The 14836-nt window shown below is 38.2% G+C and overlaps 1 protein-coding gene across 11 annotated transcripts in view; it reads left to right on the top strand.

Moving 5' to 3' along the window:
* Positions 1 to 14836, top strand: part of LOC112540558 (uncharacterized) — a 139461-nt gene that overhangs the window by 48486 nt on the left and 76139 nt on the right. The gene's annotated exons all lie outside the window — the stretch shown is intronic.

The raw sequence follows: 14836 nt of genomic DNA, 5'->3' as shown, positions 1-14836 counted from the left end.
TAGCCCCACATTGGAACAGAAAGCATTCCTTCCTTTCAGTCTGGTGAAATTAAAACTGTCCTCCATGTTGAGATCCAGATCTTGATTCAGCGCATTCATGTACCAGAAATACCCCAATTCACTTCATCCCCAAATTTCTACTGTTTTATTTCATCTCCTAGTTTGTACTTAACGAATGTAAGAAACAAAGAATGTCTGTTTTGAAATATTAATGGAATTACTTCTGCTTTGACTTCATCACTAGATAAAACATGACTGATTTCTATTAAAAAGCAAACATTGCAAATAAAATATGTTCAATCCTTAGAATAATAGAAATAGTCCTCTAGCACAAAATCTATCTTCACAAAACTACTATTCAGTTTGCTTGCATGCAACATAAAACAGCTATGGGCAGCCTTTCTCCAAACCAGTAGTAATTCAGAAATAAAATCTCTCATTTCAGTAGTTTCTGAATTAATATCATTGTCTTTTCACTGAAGAAGCATAACATTAAGGACAATATGAAAGCACAAATGCAACAACTCCTTTTTATTACAAATATCTGGAGGCCAGATTTAATCTTCCCAATTGGAATGGTGTTCTGATAGCAATGAAGATGATCAGTTGAAATGCTTTATTTTTTTTTTTCCCCAGTTGCTGAAGGCCTGCAATGTTATCACATTTGTATTGTCTACCCCGCAACAAATAATGTTTAATCATGGATTTTGCAGTTATCTGAATGTCATTGTTGACATATACATTAAACGGGTGTACATAGCTGGGGGCTAGTGCTTTTCTGGGCATATCTCTACTGCATTGCACTTTTAAGCTGTTCTTGTCCTGTGTTTGTGGCAGTTGAAGCCAGAGGAAGAAAAAACTGTTTGGATTGAATCACTTTGGCAAAATCTTGGAAAGCATTCAATCTGTACTGCAGGGGATGATATCTTCCTATTGGACAATTCCACTGCTTCTGTGCCCTCCCACCTTTCTATTCTGGGAAAACAACGGCCAATCACATCCCAGCCTTATTATTAAATGTACTTACTGCATTTCCAAAGTGTTTCTTCGAGGAACGCTTTGGGTAACCTTGCTACCTATGTTATAATGTTATTTCAGTGGCACTGTAGCTGGAACATTGGCCTTCCATGGAGAATGTCCCCAGTTTGAAACCTAGAGGACACTTGCTTTAACCACTTTGAAAATAAGGGGAGGGGGTGTTCCTTTCTCTGAAAAGTACCTAATAAATTTCTGGGAATAAACCTTAAGGAGGTAAAGCATGCTAGCCAATCAGACAAGATGATATAAGAAGAAAACCAAAGTTTAAAACTACAGTAGAACACATCCAGAGGTTGCATATAGGAGAAAGATGAACAATGGCTGATGTCATCCATTCCTTCCCACAAAAAAAAAAAAAGTTACTGGTCTGTTCTGGCAACAGGACAACAGACAGTGTGCATAAGTCCTCAGTGTGAGCTATGTACGTTAGTGCCACACTCAAATAAGGAAGTACAATTTCTTCAAGCTACTTTTCCTGGGCAAGTATGTATCTCAGACACCACAAATATGTGAATGTTCAAGATTTTCCTTAACGCTGTACCTGCATATTCCCTGTCACAATCTATAAAGTGAACTTGTATAATAACATGGTCCTCTTCCCTGGACAAAGCAAAGGATGGCATTCAGAGATCCTTTAACAGCATAATGCTCCAAAGTGGTCCAACACTGCATCTGCTTGCTCTACTAATAAATAATATGCTGGAATCTATCTTCCAATTCCCTGGCAATTTTCTTCCATCTTTCTTCATCATTCTCAACTTGCATAAGAGTTTATTTTTCACAGACTTTTCAGTTGAGTTCATTTTGGTATGGTAATGGAAGATAGCTAAGGAGGCTGCAATGCAGTTGTTTCTTTTCTAGAAGGAAGCCAGGGAGGCTGCAGAATGAGCGAAAGATACATAACAACAGCCACAGAAGACTCAAAAGCATAATTCTAAAGACAACTCTTTTACAGAAAGAAGAAAAAAAATTGCAAATTGGAAGACAGATTTCAGAATAGAATTGGGAGTTCATCTTTTTTTACAGTATTACACATTCTTCTCTGGTTGACCCCATTTTCTGATCTGAAAAAGCCCCATGGGAATCTATCACAAATATTCCTTAGAATATCATTGAAGGGTTGGAGGTCAAGGACACTACAGACCACTACAGAAATTCTTGTACAGTGAAGGAGGGGACATTTGCATGAATAGGGCAATCTTGTCACTAAAGTAACTGCCTGAATCTTTGACATATGGCAACATTTTCCTCCTTTGAGGAAAAGTATGAAAACCATCTTTTTTCATCAAACTGGATAGTTAAAAAATGACATTACTATCATCAACGTGGATGTTACTATGCACCTCTGCCTGCTCCCAAATGAATAAACTCTTTTGCATAGGAGCATTTCTCCTGTAAAATTTAAAGCCTGTATGAGCATGAAAGATTCAAACTCCAACCATTTCTTATGTTAAATCAAGGCTAGGAAACTCTTTGTTGGGTGAGGACCACAATAACTCCCCCCACCAGCTAGTATACCATAGGAGTGATGCAAGAGCATTGAAAAATGGGGAGGAGCTAATTTTCAACCCTTTTATCAGCGCTTAAGGTGGGATTAGGAGTAGGAACCTAACCCAAACCAGCAAAATAGCCTGAAATAATGTGATATTCAGTGACAGCATCAAAATTCAGCAGTGTGATTTTTACTATTGCTTGAGAGAGGTAGGAAAAGGCAAGGCAGAAATGTGAGCAATGTGGGAGGTTTCTTGCTCTCATTCCCACCCTTATTTTTGGGGGGGAAAAAATCCACAAACTCTAAATTGGCTCAAATGCTGTGGGTCTGGAAGTGAGGTCCACCCCTGCATTCCGTAGATGGGATAAGAGATTGCAGCCAGCTACTATACATTATTTACAAGAAATAGGGATTTTTTTTTTTGCCCTACTCAAAATTAAACCATTATTCAGTGGGTTGTGATATTAGTTAAGAAACACATTTCCTAAAGTATTTTGTGCATCCTTATGGGACCCTTTCCATAAGAAGTGCACAAAAATATTCCCCAAAATGCGACTTGATTTTAAGAAAAAAAAAGAGAATAAAATAGTCCAGAAGGAGTATCTTCAGATATTAAAGCAGAATGCCTTCTTGCTAAACTAAATGTCCTGAGAACTGAAATTTTAGTTACTCAGTACAAATGTCCATTTGTCTGTTGCGAAATACATGAGCCTCTCCTGTTTTACGAAATGGGGCAAGCTATTTTGATGTGCTTTAATGCATTTGTAAGGAGTCCTACTTATTAAGTAATACCACTTTAAAAGCTATTAAAGTGCATATAGTGGCATCTGCAGCACTTTAGCTTTTCCACCAGATACAGAATAGTGAGTATGTATAATTAACCTGAAAGGAATGAAACTGAACAGTTCAGAGTAAAAAGCCTTTGTTTTCTTAAGATTTTGTGCAAAATACTGTAATAGCTGCAATGCCTAAAATTTGGATGAAATGAAGATGACAGCTTACAGCCATGTCCAGTAACAAAGGAAGTACATAAAATAGACATTGGTAATCCTATTAAAAATCACCATGCTAATGAAGTTAATTACACATACAATCCAGGAAAATTGGTACAGCTTCATTGTTGAAGAGGCTCTTGGTGATTTAGCTGGCAAATGGATTTATGCATGAATTAGGGGAGAAATATATAAATGAATGCAATAACCTTCTAGCTAATGTTATTCCTCCCTTCAGCTCCATGCACTTTTTCCTCTAAATATAGGTGAAAGAAGAGTTACTTTTGCAAAACCTTGTGGGGACATGGCCAGAAAACCTAGAAAAAGTCTCCATGTGTCTCCTGTACTTCCTTTTTTGAAAGCAAGGAAGGGTCTTTGAAATTATTTTATAAAAATTATGGGAGTAAATCACCGTTCCCCTGTCCAGTAGGCAAACTGGCTTCTTCTTTTGGTACTATGTGGTATGCTGGCAGTAAATCAATGTCATGTTCTATATTATGACCTAGAAAGTCATTGTGAGAAGCATTAACTAAGCCTGAGAGACCACACAATTATTTTTCTAGAGCTATATAAAGCATGACAGCTTTAACAATAATAGTATCCCTCTGTTCTGTCAAATAATGCCTAACATCAGTCACTGACATAGTCAATATTTGTTTCTATACTATTTAATTTCTAACTATTTCATTTCATTAGAGTCGGGCATCTGAAGAACAGCATACTGAATTTCTCTAATTAGCCATCCTGTTTGTGGAGATCCAAAACAAGCAACTGGCAATACTGTAATGATACTCCATGTATAAGGAGGATTTTAGAGTTGAAACTTCCTAGAATGTTGTTGTTGTTGTTGTTGTTGTTGTTGTTGTTATTATTATTATTATTATTATTATTATTATTATTATTATTATTATTCCATTACACCAGACCTGGGAAATGTGTGTCCTCTCAGTTTCATGGGACTCATGGCTTTATTTCAAAATCTCTACTCAAGAGGACAGTTTAGATTTCTGGTAAGAACTAATTCAGAAAGAGAAAGAACTTGGTGTCAAGAGCAAAAGAAAGTGGATATTCCCATCCACTTGTGTCTCTGGCCCTTGACAAGTCAGGTCTGAGAGAATGCAATCCTCTATTGAACAAGGTTATCCATCCCTACATAACACATTTACAGAACATTGCTCTGTTCTGCTCTGCTCAGAGGAACAAAATAATGTATAATTTGATTCATAGGATTGAAGCAGTCTTTTGCAATTGAGCCCCACAATTCAGTGGTCAGCCCAGACAGAAATCATTTATATTTATATTCATTTTTTATTCAAAGGAATTTAAGGTAACACATATTTCCAGATGGTTTACAGACTTTCTCCTTGCTCATGATTACTTAGCTGGCTTCATTGTTGAATGATGGTATGAACATGGATCACTGCAATTTTAGCTTTGCACTATAACCAGGAATGGATGCTTAGAGAATACCATGGACAACTAAACCCAAAAAAATCCTTGTCCCTCCCCGCACCGAAAGAGAAAAAGCAACCTACATCTAAAAAAAAAAAAAAACTACATATAAATGCCTATAGCACCAGGGTCAAAATTCACTTCTCAGATATTAGCACATATGATGGTGCATGCAACATCTTGGCCTGATGCCTGAAAGAAGAGCCAAGTCTTCAGGGCTTTTCCAAAGGCCAGCAGGGTTGGAGCCATTGGGACATCAGGGGAATGTTTTCCATAGAGCAGGCACAGCAACAGAGAAGGCATACTTCTATGATCCTGACAGATAGCACTATTTAATAAATGGGACACAGACCCATTCTGCTTGATCTTGTTGGATTGGCAGTTGGAGATAGATGGTGCCTGAAATATCCTGTGCCATGAAGGATACTGTATGTGACAACCAGCACCTTGAATTGCATCTGAAAACCTACCAGTGATCACTGCAGCTCTCACAGCACTGGTGTTACATGGGTGTACCAAAGTGTGCTCTTAATTATCTGCACTGCTGCATTTTGAACCAGCTATAGTTTCTGAGTAGTTTTCAAGTGCAGCCCCATGTGGAGTGTATTGCAGTAATTCAAATGAGAGGTCACCAAGCAATGAGTGAGGGTGAGCAGGAGCTCCTAAGCCAGGAATGGATTCAACTGGTTTATAAGATGGATTTGTGCAAAGGCTTCCACCTACTCAAGCAGGAACTTCAAGTCCAAGAGGACCTCCAGACTGCACTCTAGTTTTGACTGGGACACTTCAAAACTAAAGATGGAAATCTCCAGATCCAGTGATTCCAAAACCCATAGGCAATTGGTCTTGCTAGGGTTGAACCTGAGCCTGTTCCTCCCCATACAGACCTCTACAGCTTCCAGGCACTTAGATACAACCTTGACAACATCCTTTGGCCAAATAGGGGCTGAACTATGTCATCACCATGCCAATGATACCTAATCTATGTCACCAGATAACCCAGTTTCTCATACACTTTTAAATAGAAGAAGGGGTGCCAAGCCCTATGCACCCCACAAAGCAGAATGTATGGTACACAAAGAGGTCATAAGTATTTCAGGCAATCTGTAGGTGTAAATTATGCATATTTTCCAGTTTTATTTACTGTCTGATCACTACTGATACATTGTAAGACCTACAATTAGATTTTTTAATAGCAAAACTATCTAGCATACATGAATTTGTTTTCCTCTGTGCTAATTACTGTTTAATTTGCATAAATTAAAATTAAATATTTAATTTACTATTGACCTGTATGCAACCACAGTTTGTAGCAGGATTCTCCGTTGGGGGAGATGGGCAGCATACAAATTTAATAAATAAATAAATAAATAAATAAATTTCAAGGACATAGCAGTATACATGTATCTTACTACATATCCTAGACAACAGTACCACTACTACCATAGTCAGGTAAGCAGCATTACAAAATCAGTTCTTTCTCTTTGCTTTTTGAAAAGTTAATAGAGCACATAATGATTATGGAAAACCATCAAGGCAGGATAAATTTCCCTTGTGCTAACAAAAGAGAAAACCTGGGGGCAGAAGGTAGAGTGGGACATCAACTGGTAGATCTTTGAGTGATTTGCAATAGAAAGATAAGGATTTCTGTCTCTCAGTTGTTTAACATTGGCAGTGATAAAATGATTTGTGCATATCCATATTTGGTGCTGATGTAGAATCACATAGTTTGAAGTGATATTATGTTCAACCTCCTGCTATGTTTAGAATCCATAGGGCATCTCTGACAGAGATGTCAGAGATGCCAGTCTATGTCTGAAGACCTCTAGTGGGTGCTAGGAATTCCCAGGCACACAAAATATAACAAGCACTAACAAGTTAACAAGCCACTCATTCATGGTAGGATTGAGCCAGAATTGTTTTTTCCCCATCTGGTTTTGACATAGACTAATTAACAGTGTACCACAACTCATCCAAATTCATTAATCAATTGCATCAAGGCCAGAATCAGCATATGAAATTCAGGGAAAAATAACAACAATAAAATATAATCTGAATATAATACTGATTTATATACTAATGAATTATGAGAAGAGTCGTGAGTATTATTTTATTTAACAGCATAGGCTGAGCATTCTAAAAAGATATCAATCATCAAAAGAAAAAGTGGACATCCTTGTGAACCCATTTTATCAGTTCTATGGATAGGACTATGAATAAATCGTAGCCTTCCAGTACTATCTGGCAATCATGAGTATCACCTTACCAAGTTTCAATGATGCCTATCACATGATATTTGTCTTTCTGAGTTAAGATCTCTAATTCTCCCTGTTTGTCTCACATAATCTGGCCATTGGTGTAGAAAGAGCTGACATTTCAAATATCATAACTTACTGGCCCTTCTGCTGCTGTTTCCTGTGGAACTCTGAGGTCCCATTTTTGTCATCTGCTTCTACTACTTCTCAAAGCTACTTCTGAATTCTGAGTTCTTGACCCCAGTCCTTAGTTGCATATTTGGTTCTAGGCTTTTGCCCCCTCCCCCCACCACTATCCCTTTTGTTCTAAATTAACACACTCCTGATGAGACTTTTACCATCAGAGTTTACCCCACAAAAGGCAAAATTTTCCCTAATCATGAATTAGGGAACCTACTTTGGGCTATCATACGAAGAGTTTTCTCATCACCTCATACAGAGGGACTGGTGTATGCCTCTCATAAAAGGGAGAATTTACAACATCTACAGGTACTCAGTCAAGCCCCCTTTAGCAACTTTTATAAGCAAAATTGAATAAGGCTCCAAAGGGCATGTGTCTGGTCTGGTCTTTCAAACAACTTGTCTGCAACTTATCCTCATTAATACAAGCTGAAATTATCCACGTTCAGTATCAACAAGCAAATCAACTTGCATCATCTCAAAGCAATTTCTGGAAGCTTCACCCTCCTAATCCTGGGGCAAACAACAATCTCTACCACTTAAAAAGGCTCCCCCCAGGAATACTGTGCTGGCTCAATGGAAGTAGAAATGACAAATTGTTTTTGATGGGTTCACTTTTAATGGCTTTGCTATAATAAAGTGGACCTTAAAATGGACACCTTACCCATTTTCACATTTGGTAGAGGTTTTTCTCCATTGTCACCATGCTCATTTTTCAATCACATGTCCAATATATCACTGGTTAGAAAGGTGCACTAAAGTTTTGGGGGAAGGGGGCAATTGTCCAGTTCTAGCTGTAGATGCCAGAGCCAAGTAATTTCTGCTTGACCTTCATTCTTTCCCAATGGTGTAGGTGTTGACAGCCTTTTTCTGCCTGAAGGCTATGCTAGGACCTGTAATCCAACAAGCAGGCAGAACAAAGAAGAGAGCCAACCCAGGACAGAAATTTAACTTATTTAAATGTAATTAAAATTACATCAAAGTTAATACATTACCATACAGAATTCATTAAAAAGTGCATCTTTCTAGCAACTTTTGGAGAAATTTTCAGGGTCTACTAAGATTTCTGTAGGCCTCCTATAGCTTAGAAATTTTGGAATGGCTACCTTTATGTGAGCATTATACAGGTGGATTCTTTCTGCAGCTCTGCCTTTCTATAACACTGACCTCTAGGGAGTAAATTCTAGGGCTGATTTTATGTCATGCTATTGATTATCTGCACATCAGAATATTCCAGTACCACTTTCTGATCAGAAACAAACTCAAATTCATTTTTTCAAAAGTATAAAATGTCTTCTGGGGAAATCTACATATCAAACTCCATTCAAAGTATATTTCTCCCCCAAGTTATTAACCATTGGGGGGGGCGGGGGGAAGCCAGTGAATGAATAGTGGAAAGATTTCTTTAACAAGTCCTTCAATTCCATGCCATATATATGTAGATTAGTTTTTTCTCCATCTCACAGTGACACAAAAGCAGCAGTCAGTCATCACAACAGGACAAACTTTTTTTCTTGTTATCTTTTTTTCTTTCATTTCTTCCTCCCCCTCCCCCATCAGAGAAAATACCAGATGAACTTTCTTTCTAAGAACAGCATTATATCCTGGATATATATGACTGTTAGAGTTTAAAGGGTTTTTTTTGTAGTTTTAACAGCAAAGAAAATTGCCCAGCTATCTTTCCATTTCTTCTTGACACTTCTGTGAAAGGACATCAATATCTCCTTTAAGACACCGCTTTTCTTGACAGCTGATTCTCACCACCCCTTTTCTCTTGCTGTTAATTATTTTCATCTGTAGCTAGCAGTTTGTTTCCTCTGAACCAATAAATACAATCAATGGAAAAAATACTGTAGGACTCAGGCTGCAAGAATGAGGCTGCCAAAACTAATTTGACATAAGGATGATTTGTTTCCCTTTCATCATTGTGATAGAACATGGATTTGAGGTTTGATTTGATTTGTTCCCACAAGCCTGCACTTTACACCCTCTGCCAAGACATTCTGCATATGTTGGGATGTGAACACCAGAGGCAAATATCAGGCAAGAATAAAAATGTTTGTCTCCCATCCAAAATAAATAAATAAATGATGCACAATATCCCAAATTATCTTCTAATGTGACGATAATATAGAAAAAACAAATCCACAATTCAGTGGTAGAGCAAGGGAACTCAGGTTCAATCCCAGGAATCTTTGGTTAAAGGGATCTTCTATATGATCTTGTGCAAAGCTTGTGCCTAAGAACTCGGAGATTTTTTATGAGTAACCAATGTGTCAAAATCATCAAGCTATTAATTTCAACCAAAATGGTTTGACTCACCAGATTTATTTTTGGAAAGTTTAGATCTATAGCTTAGCTAATATCATCTTTATGAAATGGGATTCAGGATGGCCATGACTATGGTTTTCTGTTCATGATTTGACAGAAACTTAGTGCAAAATGCCATTTCAGAATGTTTCACTGTTGTTAACCAAATAGACAGCATCTAGTTTTGATTTCCTAGCCAGGCTTTGCAAAGATGATTTATAACAAGAACACTGTATTATATTACTTTTGTCTTCTGCTGCCCATTCTGAGATAAGCACAGCTACTTGTGATTCTAAAATGCAGAATGATTGAACCTTTTATGTTCTATTTAATATGAGATGTTGTATGAGTGTTTTGTACCAGGACCCATATGCATTCTATAATGTTGGCAGTGTGTGTGTGTTGATAGGGACTAGAAATATAGCTACAGCAACACACACACATCCACACACACAAACACACACGGCCAACATTATAGAATGCATATAGGTCCTGGTACAAAACACTCATATAACACATCATATTAAATAAATGTGTTGTTGTGGCTATATTTCTAGTCCTTATCTACTTCCAATTTCAGACTTTAGGAAGGGATTACAGATGCTTGAAGCAATTTTCCCTCCTTCTTGTTGGATTTTCTCTGGATAGTCAAATCTTTGAATTTCCATCATCTTCATCTTCCCCCAAGGCCCTTCTGAACTGTATACAAAGGTCCCACAATGCTTCTTCCTCTTCCTCTTTGGCAATCTTTCCTGGACTTACCTACCTACACTTTGTGAACGTCAGGCCACTCTCCAACTAACAAGCCTTCAGCAGTATAAACTCTGCTGAATCCAACTTAGGTTTACAAGCCCCCATTGCTCTTTATTAAAACCATAAATCTTCAACAGCCAGAGCTGTCTCGGCCCATCCTAGTTGCCAGCCATTACTTTCATTCTACTTCTTTCCTAGTACTCCTCCCCAGAGTTCTTCTGGTAATTTAAGAGTTGGCCTCTAATGCCAGCCCAGCATTAACAGTTCCTCTCTGCCTCTCCTAGAGGAATGTTTCCTGAGAAAACTAACTATGCCCTAGCCCCAGCTTCTTGTATCAGCCAAGTAGTACCAAGTGCTTGATTAGATTTCTGTATGGCTACATGAACAGCCAGCAGGAAATCGTGGTTGAATACAGGCTGTCATAAGCCCCCAACATTTATGGTGAAGTTTAGTACAATTTGGCATGATTCCAAGTTTAGGTTTGCCAAGTTTAGAGACATTTGTGTCATGCAACATCAGCACAAAGGACTCTTGTTCCCGTACATTAAGCATATGAAGACTCTAGAGTCATTCAGATTTGAAGTGAAATCTGGGTTGTCCCAATAATATTCAGCAAATAATTTAGTTTCAACAGTAGCTACAAAATTTTCCTTAGATGCTGTTTGAATTAAAATTTAATCCTGACTCAATACAGATCGTTACACATTTCTATTACCAAAATGTGATCCCCGGTGATCTGCACCTAGAAATGTTTCCCAATGCTTCCATTCCAAAGGGCTAAAAATTTACCTGCACTAACTAGATTCCTAAAAACAATATAAGGTGAGCCATGGGACTGTGTACAGGAAATAACTACACATCAGCCATTGGTTGCACAAAACTTGTTCTCTCTCTTTCTGTCTTGCAGAAAAAATTTCTGCAGCAACTGTCAGCTGTCTTTTGATGATGCATTGTGCTTTAGCTGGGGATGGTAGACATTATTCCTATCCCAAAACATCAATTTATACCTAGACATCCATATATTTTCTTACCAACCTATAGAACAAACATAAACATTCTTGGAAATTTTTTTTCCTCAGCAAATATAGCAAACAGAGGAATAATTTTTCTGCCAGGTGTGGGGGAAAGAAAAAAAAGAAACCAAAAAATGCAGGGTAAGCATTTATGTTGCTGTGCTACTTATTTTATGTAAACAGTTATATTCAAAACGATTTGCAACAACCTTTTTGTAAGAGTTGGTAGGGCACAATAAAAATCAGTCAATCAAATATTTAAACCATGGAACATCACAATTATTAAAAGTGTCCTGTTATGAAGAAATCAGGAAATGCTATGCATGCTTGTATCAGTTTGGGGGGGGGGGTAACATTGGTTTCAGATTAGCTAGCTGAAGACCATTCCCAATTTGTGAAAAATACTCAAAATGGTACAGGCAGGATTATTGCCATTTATAGACATAAAATCTGATTCTGATTTTAGTCCTGATGAATTTGTTATGGGAAAGGCTGGAGGTACTAGATATGAATAGCATGGCTGCGCAAAGCTTCAAAAGAGTGTTTCCATTTGAGTCAAATCAACCCATCAAACAGATTTGTGTATCTTGATTTGAAGCAACAAATCAAAATAGTGGCTTCAAAAGATTTTGCATTTCTTCAAAGTGCTTTGCAGAGCCAATGGCTTTTCTGCTGCTTCTGGGATGTTTATAGACATTACAGATGTTACAAGTTTGCTTCTGGATATGTAGACTGTTGAAGGGGATGTTGAGAGGTGTGATGGGCTCTCTGACACTGATATGAATTGCCAGCCAGTGAGTTTTATCACCTCATTAAACTCTCTGCCTGTCAGAATCCTTCTTGGATGGCAAGGCTAACATTCCTTTGGGCGTCTTTCACTTTCTCAGCTTTCAACTTCTTTGATGTGGCCAGCTTACGAGCCTTAGTTTTGCTCTCCCTTGTTGTAGTGGAAAGATCGGCTTCAGTACTGATCCTGCCAGTGCTACTAGGAGTACAAAACTGCTCCCAGCACTCTGCTCTCTGCACTCTGAATATGGGATCAAGGCTGATTAATCCAGAGTGCATCTTATTTTTTGAATTCTGCTTGACTGAGGCAAGGTTTTGAGCCAATCACTCAACAGCTAGGAAATGGATGCTGGGCTACACTCATGGGCATTGGCTTAAAGGTTTATTGATTTTAAAAAAGGGGATGGCAAAACTACCAATACCACTTTTATTGCTTTGTGCCCATTTCTGCGGTGTTGTATTTCATTGACCAGCCTGCTTTGTCTCTGCAAATTAACTGATTGATTGATTGAATGTGTGCCATCAAGTCAGTATCGACTCTTAGCAACCACACAGATATATGTTTTCCATGACAATCTATCTCAGGTCTTCCAACAGTGCACACATTGCCACTGTAACTGAGTCCATCCACCTTGCTGATGGACATCCTTTTCTTCTCTTTCTTTCCACCCTTCCCAGTATTAGAGCCTTCTCTAGAGAACTAAATCTTTGCATAATGCATCCAAAGGATAATTTGAGCCTATTCATTTTGCCTCTAGTAAGAACCTTGGGTTGATTTGTTCAATGAGCCATTTGTTTGTTTTCTTGGCTGCCCACAGTATTCTCAGGAGTCTTCTCCAAATCCAAAGTTCAAAGGTATCAATACACTTCCTATCTTGATTCTTCGAAGTGCAACTCTCATGTCCATAGAGTCTCACAGGGAATATTATGGCTTGCACAATTCTGATCTTTGTAGGTATAGACACATCACAACATCTGAACATCTTTTTGAAGGCCTTCATGGCTGCCCTACCAACTGCTACTTCTGACTAAACTGCCTCTGATGGAATTCCTTCTCTATAGAGCCCAGGCTTGCTAATCAGTTATGTGAGCTCTTCTGTCTCACACACACACATGCACACACACACACACACACACAAACATTCATCAGAAGCATCAAAGTTGCATCCCTATGACAGGATGAACATGCCCACCTGGGATGTGGTTGGTTGGCTCCTTTGGCTTCCCTGAAGGATCTCTTAGCCCTTCTTCCATAAGCCCAACTGTGCTCTCCCATACTCCTGTGAGGGGTGGCTGAATATATATATTTGTGTGTGTGTGTCTAAATCCATATCCATACACACACACCCAAAAAAATAAATAAATAAATAAAAAGAGATATATACATACATCCATACATCATACAGTATTTGGTAAATGCCACCATCAGCACTTTTACCCAGAGAAATCATCTCTGGTCTAAATTATTAGGACTGGTGAACTCTCTCCCTGCTTTCCTTCCTTTTTGCAGGTAGTGGGAAGAAGCATGTGTTAAGATCAACATCCTTCCAGAATGACAGAGACTTATTCAAGTAAAGATTCAAGCCTTTATTTTATATATTAATCTTAGAGAACTAAAAGGGAATTGAAAAAAAACAACAAAAACAAAAGGAGAATGGTCTGGGAGAAAAGAAAACAATGGTTATCCCAGGCTTTCCTGCTTCAGCCAGGAACAGAGATACAGAGAAAAAGAGAAGACATAAAATAGTATTACAAAGTATTGCAAATGCACCACAGCTCCAACAATTTTCCATAAAATAAAACGCAAATTCTAATCTTCATTCAATTCCACTATTCCCTCAACTGGAATTAGGACCCCCATCTCAGCCACTGAGTTGGGGCAATGTTCTGAAGCAGCCTGGGAGGAGATTCTTCCATTTCTCCTCTTGACAAAAAGCCAAAACAAAACTGAGCTGTCCTTTTCTCTTTTTGAAAGCCCACCTGAGAGGGGAATCCTCCCACTCCTGATTGTCTCTTTAGTGCAGTGTTTCTCAACCTTAGCAACTTTAAGCTGTATGGTCTTCAACTCCCAGAATTCCCCAGCCAGCATAATCCTTTCAGTGACTGCATCTCTTGGGATTTGATTTCTTCCCAATCACTATACTACCCCATAAAGGCAAGTCAGCAGTCATTCTTCTAAGTCCAGTCTAGAAGATGTCAATCTGTACCAATCTTTCCAAGCCAAGGTGACCCACCTCTTTCATCCTCTAACTAATTATCCAATTGTATGGATTTGCAATTAGGAGTGCATGTATAAAACAATTAAGACAACACGTCTCCTCTTTTTTAAGAAATGTGAGAGCATCATACTTTATTTGGAGTTCAGATTCCAGTCAGCAAGATTTAGAGCCTGGATCAGTGATATGAAACTACATGGGGGATGTGTCAAAATGTGCAACTGTTATTCATGTATGTTTGCATAGATGAATTTCTTGGAACAAGATGTAGCTCTGAAGTTTGAATAGTGATCTGAGTTAATCAGGCTAAAAAAAATCCCACCTCAGGGTATTATGGTCCCCTGAAAAT

Source organism: Python bivittatus, unplaced genomic scaffold (genome assembly GCF_059951505.1).
Source record: "Python bivittatus isolate LINGU-HERP-01145 unplaced genomic scaffold, Pbiv_v1 ctg000980_np1212, whole genome shotgun sequence".
Lineage (NCBI taxonomy): Eukaryota > Metazoa > Chordata > Lepidosauria > Squamata > Pythonidae > Python > Python bivittatus.
Note: the sequence above shows the minus strand (reverse complement) of the source record. Positions and strands in the feature narration are given on the sequence as shown.